The sequence below is a fragment of the Nerophis ophidion genome, linkage group LG17 (genome assembly GCF_033978795.1).
Source record: "Nerophis ophidion isolate RoL-2023_Sa linkage group LG17, RoL_Noph_v1.0, whole genome shotgun sequence".
NCBI lineage: Eukaryota > Metazoa > Chordata > Actinopteri > Syngnathiformes > Syngnathidae > Nerophis > Nerophis ophidion.
In genome coordinates this window covers 22,988,050-23,008,354 of record NC_084627.1, presented here as the reverse complement: position 1 = coordinate 23,008,354, position 20,305 = coordinate 22,988,050, and the positions used below count along the sequence as shown (strand labels likewise).

Sequence of the window (20,305 nt, the reverse complement as noted above, 5' to 3'; positions counted from 1 at the left end):
CACAAATATGAATAGACGGAGTAGATATTGCAAGGGTAAAAGAAAACAAATTTTTGGGTGTACTAATAGATGATAAAATCAATCGGAAATCTCATGTAAAAAATATACAACATAAAGTAGCAAGAAACACGTCAATATTGAATAAAGCAAAACATGTTTTGGACCAAAAATAACTTCATTATCTTTACTCCTCGCTAGTGTTACCATATCTGAGTTGTTAGGTGCCACAGGAACCTCTTGCAGCTTAATCCGTCCAAGACCAAGGAGCTGGTCATTGACCTTGGGAGGTCGAGTCCCAGGTCACAACCTATTGTGATTGAGGGAGTCGAGGTACAGACCGTGGACTCATTCAAGTACCGCGAGGTGATGGGTGGACAACAAGCTGGACTGGACTGCTCACACGGACCACGTGTACAGGAAAAGACAGAGCGGGCTGTACTTCCTGAGGAGGTTGCGCTCCTTAAACATTTGTAAAAAAAACTGGGGGGGGGGCCAGTACATCTAAGAAGGACAGCTCCAGACTGGAGAAACTGATCAGGCAGGCCGGCTCTATGATTGGAATAAAACTGGACTCACGAGTGAGGATGGTGAAGAAGAGGACTGTGGAAAAACTAGTGAGTATCATGGATGATGCCAGTCACCCTCTGCATAGCGTTATCAGCAGTCAGAGGAGCCTGTTCAGTGCTAGACTGCTTCATCCCAAGTGCAGGACTAATAAACTCAAAAACTCCTTTGTCCCACACGCCATCAGACTGTACAACTCCTCTCTGGGGGTTGAGGGGGGTTCTAGGATGACAGGGGACGCAAAACAATAAATAACATATTCCCCCATTATTTATTATTTACTTTTAACTTTTTAAATTATATCTAAATTCTGTACATTTCCTGAAGGAACTCTCCTGAAGGAATCAATAAAGTACTATCTATCTATCTATCTATCTATCTATCTATCTATCTATCTATCTATCTATCTATCTATCTATCTATCTATCTATCTATCTATCTATCAATCCATCTATCCATCTATCTATCTATGTAGAAATATGGGGAAACAACTACAAATGTGCACTAATTGTGTAACAAAAAAGATCAATTAGAACAGGGGTCTCAAACTCACTTTACCTGGGGGCCACTGGATGCAGAAACTGGGTGAGGCTGGGCCGCAAGAAAAGATTTCTTTAAAAAATCATGCACTTTTTAATGAATTCACCTTCTTTGAATGGCTTTCCCGCCCTAGCAATATACTTGCCAACTCTCGCGATCTTTCCGGGAAACACCCGAATATCAGTGCCCCTCCTGACAATCTCCCGGAGCAATCATTTTCCCGGTTTTCACACGGACAACAATATTAAGGGGGTAACGTGATGGCACTGCATTTAGTGTCCTCTACAACCTGCCGTCTCGTCAATAGAGGTCGGGGTAGGGGGCGGTGGGGGTGTATATTGTAGCCCGGAGTAGTTAGGGCTGCATGGGATTCTGGGTATCTGTTCTGCTGTGCTTATGTTGTGTTACGGTGCAGATGTTCTCCCAAAATGTGTTTGTCATTTTTGTTTGGTGTGGGTTCATAGTGTGGCGTATATTTGTAACAGTGTTAAAGTTGTTTATACAGCCACCCACAGTGTGAACTGTGTGGCTGTTGATCAACTATGTCTTGCAGTTGCTTACTGCGTCTGCAGAAGCCAAATACAACAGGTGGCTGGGCTGGCTCGCTGTTTGTACAGGTAATAGAGGACGCTAAAGGCAGTGCCTCCACGGCACACCTTTAATATTGTTGTATGGGTGAAATTCGGGAGAATGACAACCCCTGGAAAGCACTGAAAATTGTGAGTCTCCCGGAAAAATTGAGGGTATCCAAGGATGACGCTGTAAAGTGCTGTTCATATAAAACTCGCAGGCCACACCAACATTAAATGTTCATGTTAAGGTGCGGGCCGCAAAATAACGTCTCGCGGGCCACAATTGGCCTCCGGGCCGCGTGTTTGAGACCCCTGGATTAGAATATTACATAATATTGGAAATAGAGAACATAGAAACCCTTTATTTAATGGCAATTATTGAAATTTAAAAATTTGGTGCATTTGCAAACAGCTAAAATGATGGATAAAGCAAACTATAGCCTGCTACCCAAGAATGTACAACAATTCTTCTCAACAAAAGAGGAGAAATATAACCTTCGAGGAAAATCTGGTATGCTCGTACAACACTTAAAACCTTTAGCATATCTTTATGTGGAATTACATTAGGAAATGGATAAACCAAAGAAATCAAACAAAGCACCAATATGATTCAGTTTAAGAGACGGTTAAAACAACAAATGTTCACAAAGTACACAAAACAAGAATTATGATGAACATCTTGAACCCCTATTTTTCCTTTCTTTTACTGAGACAAAGATTATTTATGTATATAATATTTATTTGGTAACTATGGTATATTATTTATTTGATCACTGTTCTGTTACGGAGAACAAGGAAATTGGATAAAATTGCTATGGTAGGGAAAGGGGTAGGATTAAATAAGCTCTGCTTCTTCCTACTCCTTTTCGGACGTGCTGTAATGAAACAACTGGAAATGTGTGATGCATTACAAACCCCGTTTCCATAAGCGCTTTAGCACTTCGTGGAGAGGCGGAGTCGACGAGCCGACAGCGGGCGCGGAGTAATGATGGTCCGGCCCAAGATAGCGAGAAGGCGGAGCATGCAGCGAAGCGGAGAGGCGGGGCACGCCTGGAGCGACACTGCAGCCATCAGCGTCAGGTGCGTACACCACCCACCTGCGCTCAATCCCATCATCTTCTGCTGCAGCACAAAAGGGGGCGAAGGAGGAACGATCGGGGCAGAAGTAGCAGAGGAACAACCCAAACACGAACGACCACGAAAGCGACGAGAGGGACCAGATCAGAGATGAGTCCCCGCAACTGACGCAGCCATCGGACACCGAAAGGTGTGCCGCGACCAGCAGGAAGAGCCAGCAAGCCCGAAATTGGCGTGACAGACTGGCCAGACAACAGGTGTATTGAAATAATAAACACGAGTCAAGCCTGCTATGATGCGTCATGTATCGATCGTCACTGCAACCCGCACACGGACGGCAGGAAACCCGTCACACACTTATTTTATAACAGCTTTTTTTGCTCATCACACATTTTTGTACTTGACGTTATCTGACTACTGGGCTAACTGTAAGCACTAAGCATTTCACTTCATCGTCTCGAAATTGTATTTTCTAGTTCTAAAAGGGTCCTCAGTCAGGATGGCCGATAATATCGGACTGCTGATGTTATCGGCCGATAAATGCTTTAAAATGTAATATCGGAAATGAACGGTATGAGTTTCAAAATTATCGGTATCAGTTTTAAAAAGTGCCCTGCGATGAAGTGGCGACTTGTCCAGGGTGTTCCCCGCCTACCGCCCAAATGCAGCTAAGATAGGTGTCAGCGACCCCCCGCCACGCCAAAAGGGACAAGCGATAGAAAATGGATGGATGGAGGGGGTTTTAAAAAGTAAAATTTATGACTTTTTAAAACGCCGTTGTGCACACGGACGTAGGGAGAAGTACAGAGCGCCAAATAACCTTAAAGGCATTGCCTTTGTGTGTTGGGCCAGTCACATAATATCTACAGCTTTTGAACACACACTAGTGAATGCAAGCCATACGTGGTCAACAGCCATACAGGTCACACTGAGGGTGGCCGTATAAACAACTTTAACACTGTTACAAATATGCGCCACACTATGAACCCACACCAAACAAGAATGACAAACACATTTCGGGAGAACATCCGCACCGTAACACAACATAAAGACAACAAAAGAAATACCCAGAACTCCTTGCAGCACTAACTCTTCCGGGATGCTACAATATACACTCCCGCTACCCCTCCCCACCCACCTTAACCTCCTCATGCTCTCTCAGGGAGAGCATGTCCCAAATTCCAAGCTGTTTTTTTGAGGCATGTAAAAAAAAAAATTATGCACTTTGTGACTTCAATAATAAATACGGCAGTGCCATGTTGGCATTTTTTCGCATAACTTCAGTTGATTTATTTTGGAAAACCTTTTTACATTGTTTAATGCATCCAGCGGGGCATCACAACAAAATTAGGCATAACAATGTAGTAACTCCACGACTGTATATATCAGTATCGATTGAAATCGGAATCGATAATTAAGAGTTGGACAATATAGAAATATCGGATATCGGCAAAAGAGCCATTATCGGACATTTCTAGTCCTCACTAAAAGCTGTTAAAAGATTTTGATATTTTCATATGTTTTTTTAATTGTGTAAAATGAAAACAATATACAACTAAAACAATAGCCGTTGTGCTCAACTTTTTCCCCCAATTTTTTGGTTTAAATTTATTTTCAGAAGAAGCAAATTGCCTTTTACAGTGACTGACTTCTTTTTACACTTGCAGCACAAGTAAAATCTTTATTAAGTGAGATGCCACATCAAAAATAATAATATAGGTATTATTTTTATACTTGTACTAGCATTACGAAAGGAAAAATTTCAATGAAAGCATTAATTTAACAAAGTCAAGTTGCACATAGAGCAGGTATTAGACCATAACCCATACACAAAACCAACATGAGCTAACGCTTTGGTGACAGAGGCAAAGAAAATCTCCTTAAACACATCCGACAGTCATCATGGGTCGGTCGTTTGCCTCGACAGGCATTAAAAACATGCAGACAGACTAAAACAGATAGGAGAGGAGTCGAAGGGTTTTACAATGGAGACAGTTTGACCTGGAAACTAACTATTGCGACAGTATTAGTAGCAGGAAACGATGCGGGAATATGCTGAGGGCAAAAGGATAGAAAATGAGGATTGAAATAAGAGGAGCTGAGGATGAAAAGACATTATGAAGACGCATTTAAAAAATGTACAGCCTTTGCCAAGAGAGATATCAGACCTTCTTTCTTTCCTTCCTTGGGGGAACTATTTAGTGAACAGATCAGGCATGGTGTCAGGATGAAGAACAGAGAGGCTGGCATTGGTATAAAGTGATCATGATGATGGAGGGAAGAGAGGAAGCAGAGAAAGGCGCTCTTTGATGTGTGCTGTCCCCTCAGGTGATCCATCCTCCCCATTCATTAGGGGCCCGTTTGCCTGGAACCTTCCTGTCCACATGCCATCTGGGTGGGAGCCCCTTAAAGTAAGCGCACGCACGCACGCACACACACACACACACACACACACACACACACACACACACACGCACGCACATACACAGACACACACACACCTGCGACAATCCACTACTTCATCACAAGTGTCCTGTGTCTAACACTAGTTCCCCACGCCCTCCTCTCCTTTTCTCTGTGTGTGTGTCCTATACTTCCTCAAAGAGTTGCATTATTCCACAGCTATATTGCACCAGATGAAAGTCGTACGGCCCCCGCGGGCGGAAAATGGACCGTTGCAGCAGCAGCAGATATTGCAGATAAGGCAATAAGGCGATTTTGTGCATATTCACAGAGACAAGACACAAAACAAACTCAAATGGCGCAGCACATCAGGGGAAAGAGCTGATTGTGCGATCCATCTGGCAAGTGTGTCTTACCAGCAGTAGGTATAATTTCTAATCAGATCTAATACAAAACCTGAAGGAAAATGACTAGAACGCCACTCAGCAGAACGCAAGGTCAAAACAATTCCTGGGTAAGAATGTCTGATGATATCAGCCGACTGATGAGATTGCATAAGGTATGCCTGGATTTCAATTTCAATGTATTTGGGATAGCCCTTCGATATGCAGAATCACGTTTTCAAGCGGTCCCTACACACATTCAGGAAACATAACATATACAATACAATAAAACACAACAAACACACTGCTCTACTACTTCCACCGTACCTTACATCACACCTGCTCACACACATCTACATAAAGCATTGCAATGGATTACCACACAATACAGTAAAACATCAGGACTAGCGGAATACAACTTCAATATTGGAAACAAGAACTCGTTTGGTGGTGGAAGGATGATTATACCAATCAGATGGAATATTCAGAAGCATTGATAAAGCTTGGTACAGTAAGTGTAGTCATGTGACCTTTACAATTACGCACCCGACTTAGAATCAGAATCAGAAATACTTTATTTATCCCCGAAGGAAAATTAAAATGTTCAGCACAATCCCATTCAAGATCAGACAAACATTAACAATGGTCCGAATAGGGATTTATGTTATTGATTCTGATCATCCATGAGTGAATCAAACCGATACCAATACATTCGAACAATGTCAGCACAATTTTTAAACAAGTGCCTTATTTTATTTTATTACATTAAACTATTTGAAAAACAAAAACAAATGAAAAGTACACTGTAACAAAAAAAAATAAAAATCCAAAACTACTATCTGTTACTTATTGAAATCCTTTTTTCCTAGAATGCCTCCTGTGTCCTGGGACGTATTCCCTGAATCTGTAAACATTAACAAACAAATAAATAATAATTATGAGGAAATAAATATGTTGATCTAACTCAGGGGTCACCAACCTTTTTGAAACCAAGAGCTACTTCTTGATTAATGCAAAGGGCTACCAGTTTGATACACACTTAAATAAATTGCCAGAAATAGCCAATTTGCTCAATTTACCTTTAACTCTATGTTATTATTAATATTTAATGATATTTATCTTTGTGGAAACACTGATCATCTTAATGATTTCTCACAATAAATATATATTTTTGATGACATGTTTTAAATAGGTTAAAATCCAATCTGCACTTTTATAGAATATATAACAAATTGGACCAAGCTATATTTCTAACAAAAATAAATCATTATTTCTTCTAGATTTTCAAGAACAAAAATTTTAAAAGAAATTCAAAAGGCTTTGAAATAAGATACAAATTTGATTCTACAGATTTTCTAGATTTGCCAGAATATTTTTTTTCAATTTTAATCATAAATTTGAAGAAATATTTCACAAATATTCTTCGTCGAAAAAACAGAAGCTAAAATTAAGAATTAAATTAAAATGTATTTATTATTCCTTACAATAAAAAAAATAAATTTACTTGAAGATTGATTTAAATTGTCAGGAAAGAGGAGGAATGAATTTAAAAGGGAAAAAGGTATATGTGTTTAAAAATCCTAAAATCATTTTTAAGGTTGTATTTTTTCTCTAAAATTGTCTTTCTGAAAGTTATAAGAAGGAAAGTAAAAAAATAAATGAATTTATTTAAACAAGTGGAGACCAAGTCTTTAAAATATTTTCTTGGATTTTCAAATTCTGGTAAGTGCTGCTATTTGAGCTATTTTTAGAACAGGACAGCGGGCTACTCATCTGGTCCTTACGGGCTACCTGGTGCCCGTGGGCACCGCGTTGGTGACCCCTGATCTAAGTTGATCTAGTATCGATCACATATTGATAGTACCCTTGGTGTCAACACCACCAATTTATGGATCGATCCACACTCTTATGTGTTGAGTACTTCTAGCTGGGACAATGCTGACACACCAACAGTTGTTATATCATTATTCCCTCTCTAGATTCAGATTAAAATGTACTTGTGAAGTTTACCAAACATGTATTTCCTATGTCGTTTCTAGCTAACTTAGCGGTCAGCTTTGCAATTATCATGCCAGCTGCTGCTTGCTCTTGGTGAGTAAGATGTTCATCCTCGTCTTCCAGTGCTGATGTTAGTTGACAATGATACTTAAGATACAAACAAATGCAGTTTATTTTTTATAAGGGGAGGTGATTAATATTAACTTAGGGGAGCAACTCCACACAGTGTCTAGCAATACACAATCAGCTGCTAGGTTGTCAGCTGGGGTTAAAAAAAATATATATACTAGCCAGAACGAATTGGCGTTTGTTATCGGCATTAGAAAAATTAATAAGCAATGGCGATCACGTAATTTTTTAAGAAAAGTCATCCAATATAGACCGGTGGCAGATCGATCGGAACATCCGGACCAATGACTTCATCAAACTGCGCTACACAGAACAACAAGTATGGCCTCACCCTGGAATTTTACAACTACAGGCAATATGCAATTTGCAATAACCTTGATTTGGTGGTCAGGCATTTTGCTTTAATACTTCTACTCTGATATCACAATAAATCAAGAATGATAAATGAATAATAAAAAAACACTGCTTCAGGAGTTACACACTTGGCTGGCAAACCAGTTGAGCTCGTAAGTAGGGGTACCACTGGACTCAAAAATAAAAAAGTAATACAAGTTTAAATGTTACATATCATATTGAATATAAAACAGTATTTTTCCTTTGAAAAATGTTGTCATATTTTGTGTCAATCAATCAATCAATCAATCAATCAATCAATCAATCAATCAATCACTCAATCAATCAATCAATCAATCAAAGTTTATCTATATAGCCAATCCATCTATCCATGTTCTTCCATTTATCCGAGGTCGGGTCGCGGGGGCAGCAGCCTAAGCAGAGAAGCACGGACTTCCCTCTCCCCAGCCACTTTGTCCAGCTCCTCCCGGGGGATCCCGAGGCGTTCCCAGGCCAGCCAGGAGACATAGTCTTCCCAATGTGTCCCAAAGGTTTATTGAGTGTTGTTAAAAGAAAAGGTGGTGTAACACAGTGGTGAACATGCCCTTTCCCAACTACTTCGGCACGTGTTGCAGCCATGAAATTCTAAGTTAATTATTATTTGCAAAAAAAAAAAAAGTTTATGAGTTTGAACATCAAATATCTTGTCTTTGTAGGGCATTCAATTGAATATGGGTTGAAAAGGATTTGCAAATCATTGTATTCCGTTTATATTTACATCTAACACAATTTCCCAACTCATATGAAAACGGGGTTTGTACTTGAACTGCTCCACTTGGGGTAAGATCTCCACCCCAACCTGGAGATGGTACTCCACCCTTTTCCGGGCGAGAACCATGGACTCGGACTAGGAGGTGCCGATTCTCATCCCAGTCGTTTCATACTTGGCTGCGAACCGATCCAATGAGAGCTGAAGATCCTGGCCAGTTGAAGCCATCAGGACCACATCATCTGCAAAAAGCGGGGACCTAATCCGGCAGCCACCAAACCGGATCCCCTCAAAGCAAGAGCTATTGTGCTAACCAGTTACGGACAGACAGACAAACAAAACGCAGCAATTACTGTAAATGGACAAAAAAATACTTCAAAGACACACATTGAAGCAATGAGCAAAGTTAGCGATCACAAAAGTTTGATCTTTCCTTGTATTTTAGTGAAGTCATTTACAAAATACAAACATGGTAGGCTATAGGCTATTAGGAGATTGCAGCTACACAACAACTAAGCACACAATAGCACACTAGCTAGACGTACGCAATGTACCTATATATACCTGTCTATAAACTGTAGTGTCCTTAATTGACCAATACCGTAGTCTGAAACAAAACATTTGTCAATAAAAGAAAGTATCAAATAATTATAGTTGCATATTACATACTGATACAAAGTCTCCAAGTCTTTTAAATTATCCAAAAACAAACGTATTTGGATCTTTCAACTTTCTGCTTCATGTTTTTAGTTCAAATAATTATGGTGACCCATAGGTGTCACTAAATCACACATTTAAAACTCCACCTCTGACGTAAGATTAGTGTTTTTCATACCTACTACTATTGTTCTCTGAGTAATTTCACTTGATCAAGCCTTTTCGCCCATTCAATGCTAAAAAATATGAAAGTATGTTAATATCGGTATTGGATAACACTCAAGGCTTCAATATCGGCATTATATTGGAAGTGAAATCGTGTATCGGAGCACCCCTAGTCTGCAATGCTGAGTTGAGTGGAAAGAGTGGGTCTATCACCCACAATTGCTGCACCTCCTGGCATAATATGTCTGCACTACGAGGCACAACATGGTGATTGTGAGCCGGATCACCCCAAAAATCTAATCACTTTTTTCTTATACCAGTTCTACTAGTTCTTAAAAATTTTTTTTAAAAATCACAGTTTTTTGAGTTACTATATGTTGCTATTTGCTAACTAATAAACTAACAAACCGTAGTGAATACCTACATGTAATAAATCTCAAACTTGAGGCTGTCGTCAGTTTTGCAGCCCTTCTGATTAGATATCTGGGGACATGATTCTACCCCCTTAATGGATTATTGACACCATCGAGCGGCAGATTGACACAAAGGTCAAGTAAACCCCAGTCAGCCATCCCAACACTTGAACAAGCCCCCCGGAACTAGCTATTCGTTGGCAGCGCTGTCTGTACTGAAGTGCTGAAATGGGGCCCAGTTGGCATCCTACCCAGGAATCAATAGGTCTAGTTTTTTATCAAAAGACATTTTTGTTGGTCAACCTTTGACAAAATCAATCAATCCGTCAATCAATCAATGTTTACTTATATAGCCCTAAATCACGAGTGTCTCAAAGGGCTGCACAAGCCACAACGATATCCTCGGCTCAGATCCCACATCAGGCCAAGGAAAAACTCAACCTAATGAGACAATGAGAAAACTTGGAGGGGAAAAAAGCGTTAGGAGCTTCGCGTTAGCATGTGAAATAGGGCTGAAACTAACAATTATTTTAATAGTCAACTTGTCAGCGATTTATTTTTTCGATTCGTCGACGAGTCAAGCGATTATTGCTTATGATCTGCTGTATACGTTGGAGTTTGACATTGAGTCTGCAACTTGATTTCAATTTATTTTTAAAACATTTTGCAGTAAATTAAATTGTTACAAATCAAACACATTATTAAAAAACGATCGGTTTGACTTATTTACACAAAGCATATAACTCCAATGAAAAATAAACCAACAGATGGCCTGAAAACATGATATTCAATGCAAAAAATAATCTAGTATTGTTGGGTTATTTTGCTGCAATTATTAACCTAAAGGAATACAAGTATAAGAATTAGCATTTCAATTTATTTAGGTGACTCAAATAACACATTTTTGTAGATTATTATTTTTAAAATCGACATTGTCGATTATGTCGACAAATCGTTGCAGCCCTAATGTGAAGTGTGCACCATTCACCGACAACTCTCAGGATTATTGCAACCACTACCTCTTCTTTGATGACCCTCGTCCCACATTGCAGTTGATTTCCTATTGGGGAAAACTATTATCATGATCCTTGCAGATGCTCCTGGTAGTTCCCATCTTCAGACTTTAAAAGAAAACGAACAGATGCTATGTCTACAAAATGATTGTGGAAAGTTCTAAGTAGCTTCTTTTTCATCTTACTGAATTAGGACAAAACAATCAACGGTTAGAGAAATAATATGCTAATGGGGTGCGCCTAACTTTGATACAGATGTGACGAGAGGGTAGAAAAAATGTCTTCATAAATTATTTTTCTAATTAACATGAAAAAAACACACCTATTTGAAAAAAATATATACAACTTTGATGACTATTCCCTCTCTTATATAATCTTTATGTTTTTACTTTTTCACCCACCCAGTTATTGTTACTGTTGAGTACGGCTGTCAATTATTATTATTGTTTTCTTATCATATCAATCACACTTTTGCATTTTGATTAATTGTGATTAATCACTGTAAATTACTTGCATGCAAAATTTAAATAAACTTTAAAAAAGACCCCAATATTTGGACACAAATGCATTTTTTATTCTTAGCACCTATTGGTCAGGGTAAAGGAGCATGTGCCATCAAAATAAATTGCACGAACAATACGATAATGTTTTGTGATTATTTGCAAGAGTTATAGCGTAAACTTTGACAGCTCTCGTATAGAGCAAATTCAGGCATCTAAAAAAAGGCCTGCAAGATCCAGGGGAGATGGGTGCATTTCTGTTCAAAAACGCTTAATTTAAGATGAAAAAAAAAGAATAATTTGTTAAATTTGTTGAAATTATGTGATTTTTTTAGGTCAGAGTTACATCCATCCATTCATCAATTTTCTACCGCTTGTCCCTATCGGAGTCACGGGGGGTACTGGAGCATATCTCAGCTGCAATCGGGCGGAAGTCGGGGTACACCCTGGACAAGTCGCCACCTCATCACAGGGCCAACACAGATAGATAGACAACATTCACACTCAGATTCACACACTAGGGACCATTTAGTGTTGCCAATCAACCTATCCCCAGGTGCATGTTTTTGGAGGTGGGTGGAAGCCGGAGTATCCAGAGGGAACCCACGCAGTCACGGGGAGAACATGCAAACTCCACACAGAAAGACTGAGCCCGGGGATCGAATCCAGGACCTTTGTATTGTGAGACACATGCACTAACCTCTGTACCACCGTTCTGCCCGTCAGACTTACAATCTATCCATCCATTTTCTACCCCTTATTTCCTTTTGGGGTCGCGGGGGGCGCTGCCGCCTATCTCAGCTACAATTGGGCGGAAGGCGGGGTACACCCTTGACAAGTCGCCACCTCATCGCAGCAGACTGACAATAAACACTAAAACACAATTTCCAAATTCATAAAACCCCAATGTTATAGAAAAAAAAAAGCTTTTTTGGAAATGCCACAACGTTTACAGAAAAAGCCTGCAGAATCCTGGAGGGACTAATTTTTGCACAATAAGGATGACATCGACCAAATAGAGTAGTAGTTAAGAGTAGAACATTTGTACGTACATTAACCGAAATTACATTCACATTGACCTGGTTAGAGTGTCCGCCCTGAGATCGGTAGGTCGTGAGATCAAACCTCGGCCAAGTCATACCAAAGACTAAAAATGGGACCCATTACCTCCCTGCTTGGCACTCAGCATCAAGGGTTGGAATTGGGGGTTAAATCACCAAAATGATTCCCGGGCACGGCCACCGCTGCTGCTCCCTACTCCCCTCACCTCCCAGGGGGTGAACAAGGGGATGGGTCAAGTGCAGAGGACAAATTTCACCACACCTAGTGTGTGTGTGACAATCATTGGTACTTTAACTTAAATCGAAGTTAGAAAAAGGTTCACTTAATCGAAATTTTGATTTTTGTCATAAACACCCCTAGTGGGGGCCAAAAAAACAAAAAACCTTGGGCTAAACTTTGAACACACCTGTTTAAGTAAGGCAGGTTCACTGCCACATTGTCAAAAAACCCTAGTCTACTCTATTGGCTTGGGTGCCACTGTTGTGAGAGACTTGTGAAAGACTTAAGTTACCACAACATGCAGGCCACCTCCAATCAGGTGCTGGAGTAGAAGGTTGAATACTTCCCTTTTCTGTCAGACAAGTTAACTGCCACAGACGCTCCCGACAGGCCTAGAAGTGGCATGTTTCTCAAAAAGAGGGGTCTTTGTATCGTCGCCCCTGTAACGCCGCAACCTTGCGCTGACCGCTTTTTACAGGGATGGATGATGATTGCAATGACAAAAGTGAAAGTGTCACCCTGCATGGTCACATCCATCTCATCAACCAAGATGGACAATGGGGAGACAAGTGCAAAATGTGTTAAGATGCTCGCCGCCCAAAGGTCACTCTGTTACGCTATCTATGAAACATGAGCGTGCCCAAGCAGGACACACATGCATCCCAAATGAGCCGATTTCCCCTCACGGGCAAAAAGGGAGCACATACATGTCATAACACATCACGTCATTTGTCGCACTTATTCAGTAATGTAGGGCAAAATGTGTTTAGCCTTTGTTTCTTTCGTGTTTAAAGTCAAGCGAGCCCACTCTTCTCTGCTTGCCAAACAACCTCCCAATCCCATAATCTCCATTTTCATTTTGCACAATACGAGAACGGCCAGCTCCAAATATTTCTTGGTTGCTTGTTAGTGAGCGAGGGCACTAAGAAGGATTACAATGCGGCTTGGGAGGGATGTAGAAAAATATCCGCAGAGAAAACAGGCACTTTGCCTGTTATTATTATTATTATTATTATTAAACGTCAGGATGTAATGCAGATTTTGATACACCTCATTTTTATAAAGATGTCATACATCCATCCCATCCATTTTTTACCGCTTATTCCCTTCTGGTGCCTATCTCAGATGTCATATAATAATGACGAAATTAAACATAGCATAATTAAAAAAAAAAAATTAAAATAAAAAAAAAAAAATATATATATATATATATATATATATACTGTATTTAATAACTAAAAGCCATAAGTACCACAATTAGCAGTATAGCTCGGTTGGTAGAGCGGCCGTGCCAGCAACTTGAGTGTTGCAGGCTCGATCCCCGCTTCCCCCATCCCCGTCACTGCCGTTGTGTCCTTGGGCAAGACACTTTACCCAACTGCTCCCAGTGACAACCACACTGGTTTAAATGTAAAAAAAAATAGATATTGAGTTTCACTATGTAAGGTACTTTGAGGCACTAGCGCAGGGGTGTCAAAATCATTTTAGATGGGGGGCCACATGGAGAAAAATCTACTCCCGAGTGGGCCAGACTGGTAAAATCACGGCACGATAACTTAAAAAAAAAGACAACTTCAGATTTCAAAACAAAATTAGGCATAATAATGTGTTAATTCCACAACTGTATATATCGGTATCGGTTGATATCGGAATCGGTAATTAAGAGTTGGACAATATCGTAAAATCAGACATCGGCAAAAAAGCCATTATCGGACATCTCTAGTCGTTATTTATACTTTCTGAATAAATTATGTGATAATGTTCATCAGTCCACTCATTGGTGTTTATTTTCAATCCATCAAGATAATAAAATATCAACATCAAATTACAGGATGTATTTTATGTAGTTAGCTAATTTTCCTCGACTGCTGCATTAACATTATGTGTTTTTTTTGTTTTCTATATGTAGCATAATTTCTTCCAGGCCATATTATACACCCCCCCTCCGTGCGTCGGTTGGGGGGGTGTATAATATAGCCCGGGAGAGATGCATGGGATTCTGGGTATTTCTTCTGTTGTGTTTGTTGTGTTACAGTACGGTTGTTCTCCCGAAATGTGTTTGTCATTCTTGTTTGATGTGGGTTCACAGTGTGACGCATATTAGTAAGAGTGTTAAAGTTATTTATATCACAACCATCAGTGTAACATGTGTGGCTGTTGAACAAGTATGCCTTGCAATTGATGATGTGTGCAATCAGGGATCGCATGCCACATGTGACTGACAGGCACGCAGATATCATGGCGTGAAGGCGCGACGATACATGTTAGAGAACGTTAAAAGCATGACATGCCCTTAAAATTGTTATGCGGGTGAATGCTACCTCCCTGATCTACAAACATACACAGAATTTCTATTGTGACATCTAGTGGATACATTCAGAACAGCCATTACTTTCATTCAAAAATTTCAGCTCATTTTTATCTTTAGCAAACGGATAAAACCTGTTCACAGGCCTGATCCGGCCCGCGGGCCATACGTTTGACACCCCATGCGCTAGACAAAAAGCGCTATATAAATATAATTCACTTCACAATTATTGTTTTGAAGGTGCCAAAGTTAGTAAAACCATGTCAAAATACACCACTTAATAGTTGATACATTAAGAACAATACGACGTTGTACCTATAAAGGAGAATGTGTTCATTCATCAAACTCTCTTACCTCTTCTCCCTGCGGGGATTGGTCCACTCCAGGCCGGGTGGAGGTGGCGTCTCATCGGGGTGCACCGGTTCACTCCTGCCGCCCCTTCACCGGTCCCCTGAGTCGACACTCGCTGCTGGGAGGAGAGCGAGTGTGAAGTGTTGCTTGGTGCCGCCTCGCCGAGTCAAGCCCGGAAACACCGGAACAAGGCGACTGCTGCCTTCAAAATTAAACACCGGGAACATGACGGGTTTGTTGAATTGGTGTTTTAATAGTTTTTGTGGTGACGCCATCTCATTTGATGGTAAAGGTGTCGGTGGCCAACCAAAACGCCTGAACTAAAATGTGTAATGCTTAACTCTTATCCTTTGTAGCACTTGTAATTGTTTTAAAATAAATACATGTGATGCTTACCTAAATTGTTATAAAATCAAAGCTGTGAGTTAATAAGTTTGTAACTCCACAAAATAAATTTTATTTGGGCAAAATAGTTTCCACCTATCGACCCGGGCTAACACTAGCAGTAACACAGGGGTCACCAACCTTTTTGATTGATTGATACTTTTATTAATAGATTGCACAGTTCAGTACATATTCCGTACAATTGACCACTAAATGGTAACACCCGAATAAGTTTTTCAACTTGTTTAAGTCGGGGTCCACGTTAATCAATTCATGGTAAACCTTTTTGAAACCAAGAGCTACTTCTAGGGTACTGATTAATGCGAAGAGCTACCAGTTTGATACACTCTTAAATACATTGCCAGAAATAGTCAATTTGCTCAATTTACCTTTAATAAATAAATCTATATATGTATAAAAATGGGTATTTCTGTCTGTCATTCCGTTGTACATTTTTTTTCCTTTTACGGAAGGTTTTTTTGTAGAGAATAAATTATGAAAAAAAACCACTTAATAGAACGGTTTAAAAGAGGAGAAAACAGGGGGGAAAAAGAAAATTAAATTTTGAAAAATAGTTTATCTTCAATTTCGACTCTTTAAAATTAGAAATTCAACCGAAAAAAAGAAGAGAAAATCTAGCTAATTCGAATCTTGTTGAAAAAGTAAAAAAAAAAAAAGAATTTTTGGAACATCATTAGTCATTTTTCCTGATTAAGATTAATTTTAGAATTTAATGACATGTTTTAAATAGGTTAAAATCCAATCTGAACTTTGTTATAATATATAACAAATTGGACCAAGGTATATTTCTAACAAAGACAAATAATTATTTCTTCTAGATTTTACAGAACAAAAATGTTAAAAGAAATTCAAAAGACTTTGAAATAAGATTCAAATTTGATTCTACAGATTTTCTAGATTTGCCAGAATATTTCTTTAGAATTTTAATCATAATAAGTTTGAAGAAATATTTCACAAATATTCTTCGTCGAAAAACAGTAGCTAAAATTAAGAATTAAATTAAAATATTTTTATTATTCTTTACAATTAAAAAAATAAATGTACTTGAACATTGTTTTAAATTGTCAGGAAAGAAGAGGAAGGAATCTAAAAGGTAAAAAGGTATATGTGTTTAAAAATCCTACAATCATTTTTAAGGTTGTATTTTTTCTCTAAAGTTGTCTTTCTGAAAGTTAGAAGAAGCAAAGTGAAAAAAATAAATGAATTTATTTAAACAAGTGAAGACCAAGTCTTTAAAATATTTTCTTGGATTTTCAAATTCTATTTGAGTTTTGTCTCTCTTAGAATTAAAAATGTCAAGTAAAGCGAGACCAGCTTGCTAGTAAATAAATACAATTTAAAAAAATAGAGGCAGCTCACTGGTAAGTGCTGCTATTTGAGCTATTTTTAGAACAGGCCAGCGGGCGACTCATCTGGTCCTTACGGGCTACCTGGTGCCCGCGGGCACCGTGTTGGTGACTCCTGCACTAGCAGTTAGTTTAAGCTAATTACATGTTTGGAAACGGAGACTGACCAGTATAGTTAACAAAAACCCTTGACTGAAACTATTATTTTATGGATAGTTAACCTAAGTTGTTTTTTCTTGAAGCTATTCCTTTGTCCTTTAATTGCATTTATTCGGGAAAAGTGCAATTAAGTTTTATTTAGGTGAGTAAAATTTGACTGAACAATATCAAACTGCTATTGCCTCTTAGAATTTGCAAATATACATTATATTTGTAAAAAACCCAGATACTTGAAAATAAACAAAAGGGAGCTAAAAACATGGGGTGGTTTTACTATTCAAGAAGGAGGACCAGAAGATGTGTGCTAATTACAGGGGTATCACACTACTCGGCCTCACTGGGAAAGTTTATGCCAAGGTACTGAAATGGTACTTGCCAACCTTGAGACCTCCGAATACGGGAGATTGAGGGGGGCCGGGGTGGGGGATTAGTGTTAGTGGGGGTTTATATTGTAGCGTCCCGGAAGAGTTAGTGCTGCAAGGGGTTCTGGGTATTTGTTCTGTTGTGTTTATGTTGTGTTACGGTGCAGATGTTCTCCCGAAATGCGTTTGTCATTCTTGTTTGGTGTGGGTTCACAGTGTGGCGCATATTTGTAACAGTGTTAAAGTTGTTTATAGGGCCACCCTCAGTGTGACCTGTATGGTTGTTGATCAAGTATGCCTTGCGTTCACTCATGGGTGTGTAAAAGCCGTATCTGTTGAGATACACTGTTTGTAGGGTGGAAAAGCAGACATGACGACGGAAGAAATTCGGGAGAATAGTTGCCCCAGGACATTTTCGGTAGGGGCACTGAAATTCGGGAGTCTCCTGGAAAAATTGTGAGGGTTTGCAAGTATGGGTCCGGTAGATAGTCGAAAAGGAGCAATGTGGATTCCGTCCTGGTCGTGGAACAACTGACCAGCTCTTTACTCTTGTGGGAATTCTGGAGAGGGCCAGGGAGTATGCATATCCAGTCTACATGTGCTTTGTGGATTTGGAGAAGGCGTATGACCGAGTACCCCAGGAGATCCTGTGGGAGGTGCTGAGGGAGAATAGTGTTAAAGTTAAGTTAAAGTTAAAGTACCAGTGATTGTCACACACACACTAGGTAGGTGTGGTGAAATTTGTCCTCTGCATTTGACCCATCCGCATGACAACCCCCTGGGAAGTGAGGGGAGCAGTTGGCAGCAGCGGGAATCATTTATGGTGATTTAACCCCCAATTCCAACCCTTGATGGGAATGGGTCCCATTTTTTTAGTCTTTGGTATGACTCGGCCGGGGTTTGAACTCACAACCAACCGATCTCAGGGCAGACACTCTAACCACTAAGCCACTGAGTAGGTGTGAGGGGAACCCCGCTGAGGGCCATCCAATTTCTGTACAACCAAAGCGAGAGTTATGTCCAGGTGCTTGGATGTAGGTCGGATCCGTTTCCAGTGGGGGTTGGTCACGAGTTGAGTTTATACCAAAAAGTTCTATTTTGGTTTCATCTAACCACATGACATTCTCCCAATCCTCTGCTGTATCATCCATGTATCCATTTTGGTATAAACTCAACTCGTCGTGTTTGGAGGAAAAAGAATACTGAGTTGCATCCCAAGAACACCACACCTACTGTGAAGCATGGGGGTGAAAACATCATGCTTTGGGGCTGTTTTTCTGCTTAGGGGACAGGCCGATTGATCCGTGTTAAGGAAAGAATGAATGGGGCCATGTATCATGAGATTTTGAGCCAAAACCTCCTTCCATCAGTGAGAACTTTGAATGGTTGACCAAATACTTATTTTCCAACATAATTTACAAATAAATTCTTTAAAACTCCTACAATGTGAATTCCAGGATTTTTTTTCACATTCAGTCTCTCAAAATTGAAGTGTACCTATGATGAAAATTACAGACCTCTGTCATCATTTTAAGTGGAAGAACTTGCACAATCGGTGGCTGACTAAATACTTTTTGCCCCACTGTGTATATATATATATATATATATATATATATGTATATGTATATGTATATATATATATATATATATATATATATATATATATATATATATATACACATGTAGTAATAATCCTAAAAGATATACCTGTTTCCCCGAGAGTTCTTATTTTGAAAGTGGTGTTAAAAGAAGTGTGGAGCTTTGTGGTGAACTTGACAGTCTCCATGCTGGTCCACCCTCCTCTTCCTTCTCTTCCTCCCATAGCCATGCTTCCTTTCACATAAAGACATCCTTGTTAACTGAAGACAGCGTTAAGAGTAGCTTAGAAACACTACAGCCTTTCATTATAAAACCAACAACACTGACCTGTGTAGTCCACGTAAAAAAAAGCCACCTTCACCTGAACTCTCAGGCATTAAGGTCTACATGATATGATAAATATGTCATTTTTTTCACCATTTCCCCACAGTTCTTCAGGTTTTCATTGCTACATTTTCAACAACAAAAAAAGTGCTGCTGATATGACTCCTACAAGTCAATTCACTCAACTTTTTCCAGCAGGAAGACTACTAGATCAACTGCATGTTTTTGTAAGTATGGTCATGTATAAAACTGAATTTAAAATGCATTGGTAACTGAGATGATAGAGGATTTGGGGAATCAAGAATAAAACATTTTAAGGATTTTTAAGGGGCTTCATTTGCACGCAGGCTTTGAACAGAACCATAAGCAGGGATCTACTGTATAATGATAATCTAGGCTCACAGCCAATGTATTATCCGTACACCTGAACTAACATATGTACCGTATTTTTCTGAGTATAAGCCGCTCCGGAGTATAAATGCATAATAAAGGAGGAACAAAACATATAAGTCGCACTGGAGGATAAATCGCATTTCTTGGGGAAATTTATTTGATAAAACCCAACACCAAGAATAGACATTTGAAAAGCAATTCAAAATAAAAAAAGATTAGTGAACAACAGGCTGAATAAGTGTACGTCATATGACTCATAAA

General features: G+C 39.4%; 1 protein-coding gene across 2 annotated transcripts in view; it reads right to left on the bottom strand.

Moving 5' to 3' along the window:
* The window catches only part of csgalnact1a (chondroitin sulfate N-acetylgalactosaminyltransferase 1a), a 106,259-nt gene extending 90,672 nt beyond the window's left edge, over positions 1-15,587 (bottom strand). The window contains exon 1 of one of the 2 annotated variants that reach the window (XM_061876597.1): positions 15,460-15,587. The gene's annotated coding sequence lies outside the window, so the exon portion shown is untranslated. The remainder of the gene's footprint in view (positions 1-15,459) is intronic. The other variant, XM_061876596.1, reaches the window with a different exon arrangement.
* Between the last annotated feature and the right edge of the window lie 4,718 nt (positions 15,588-20,305).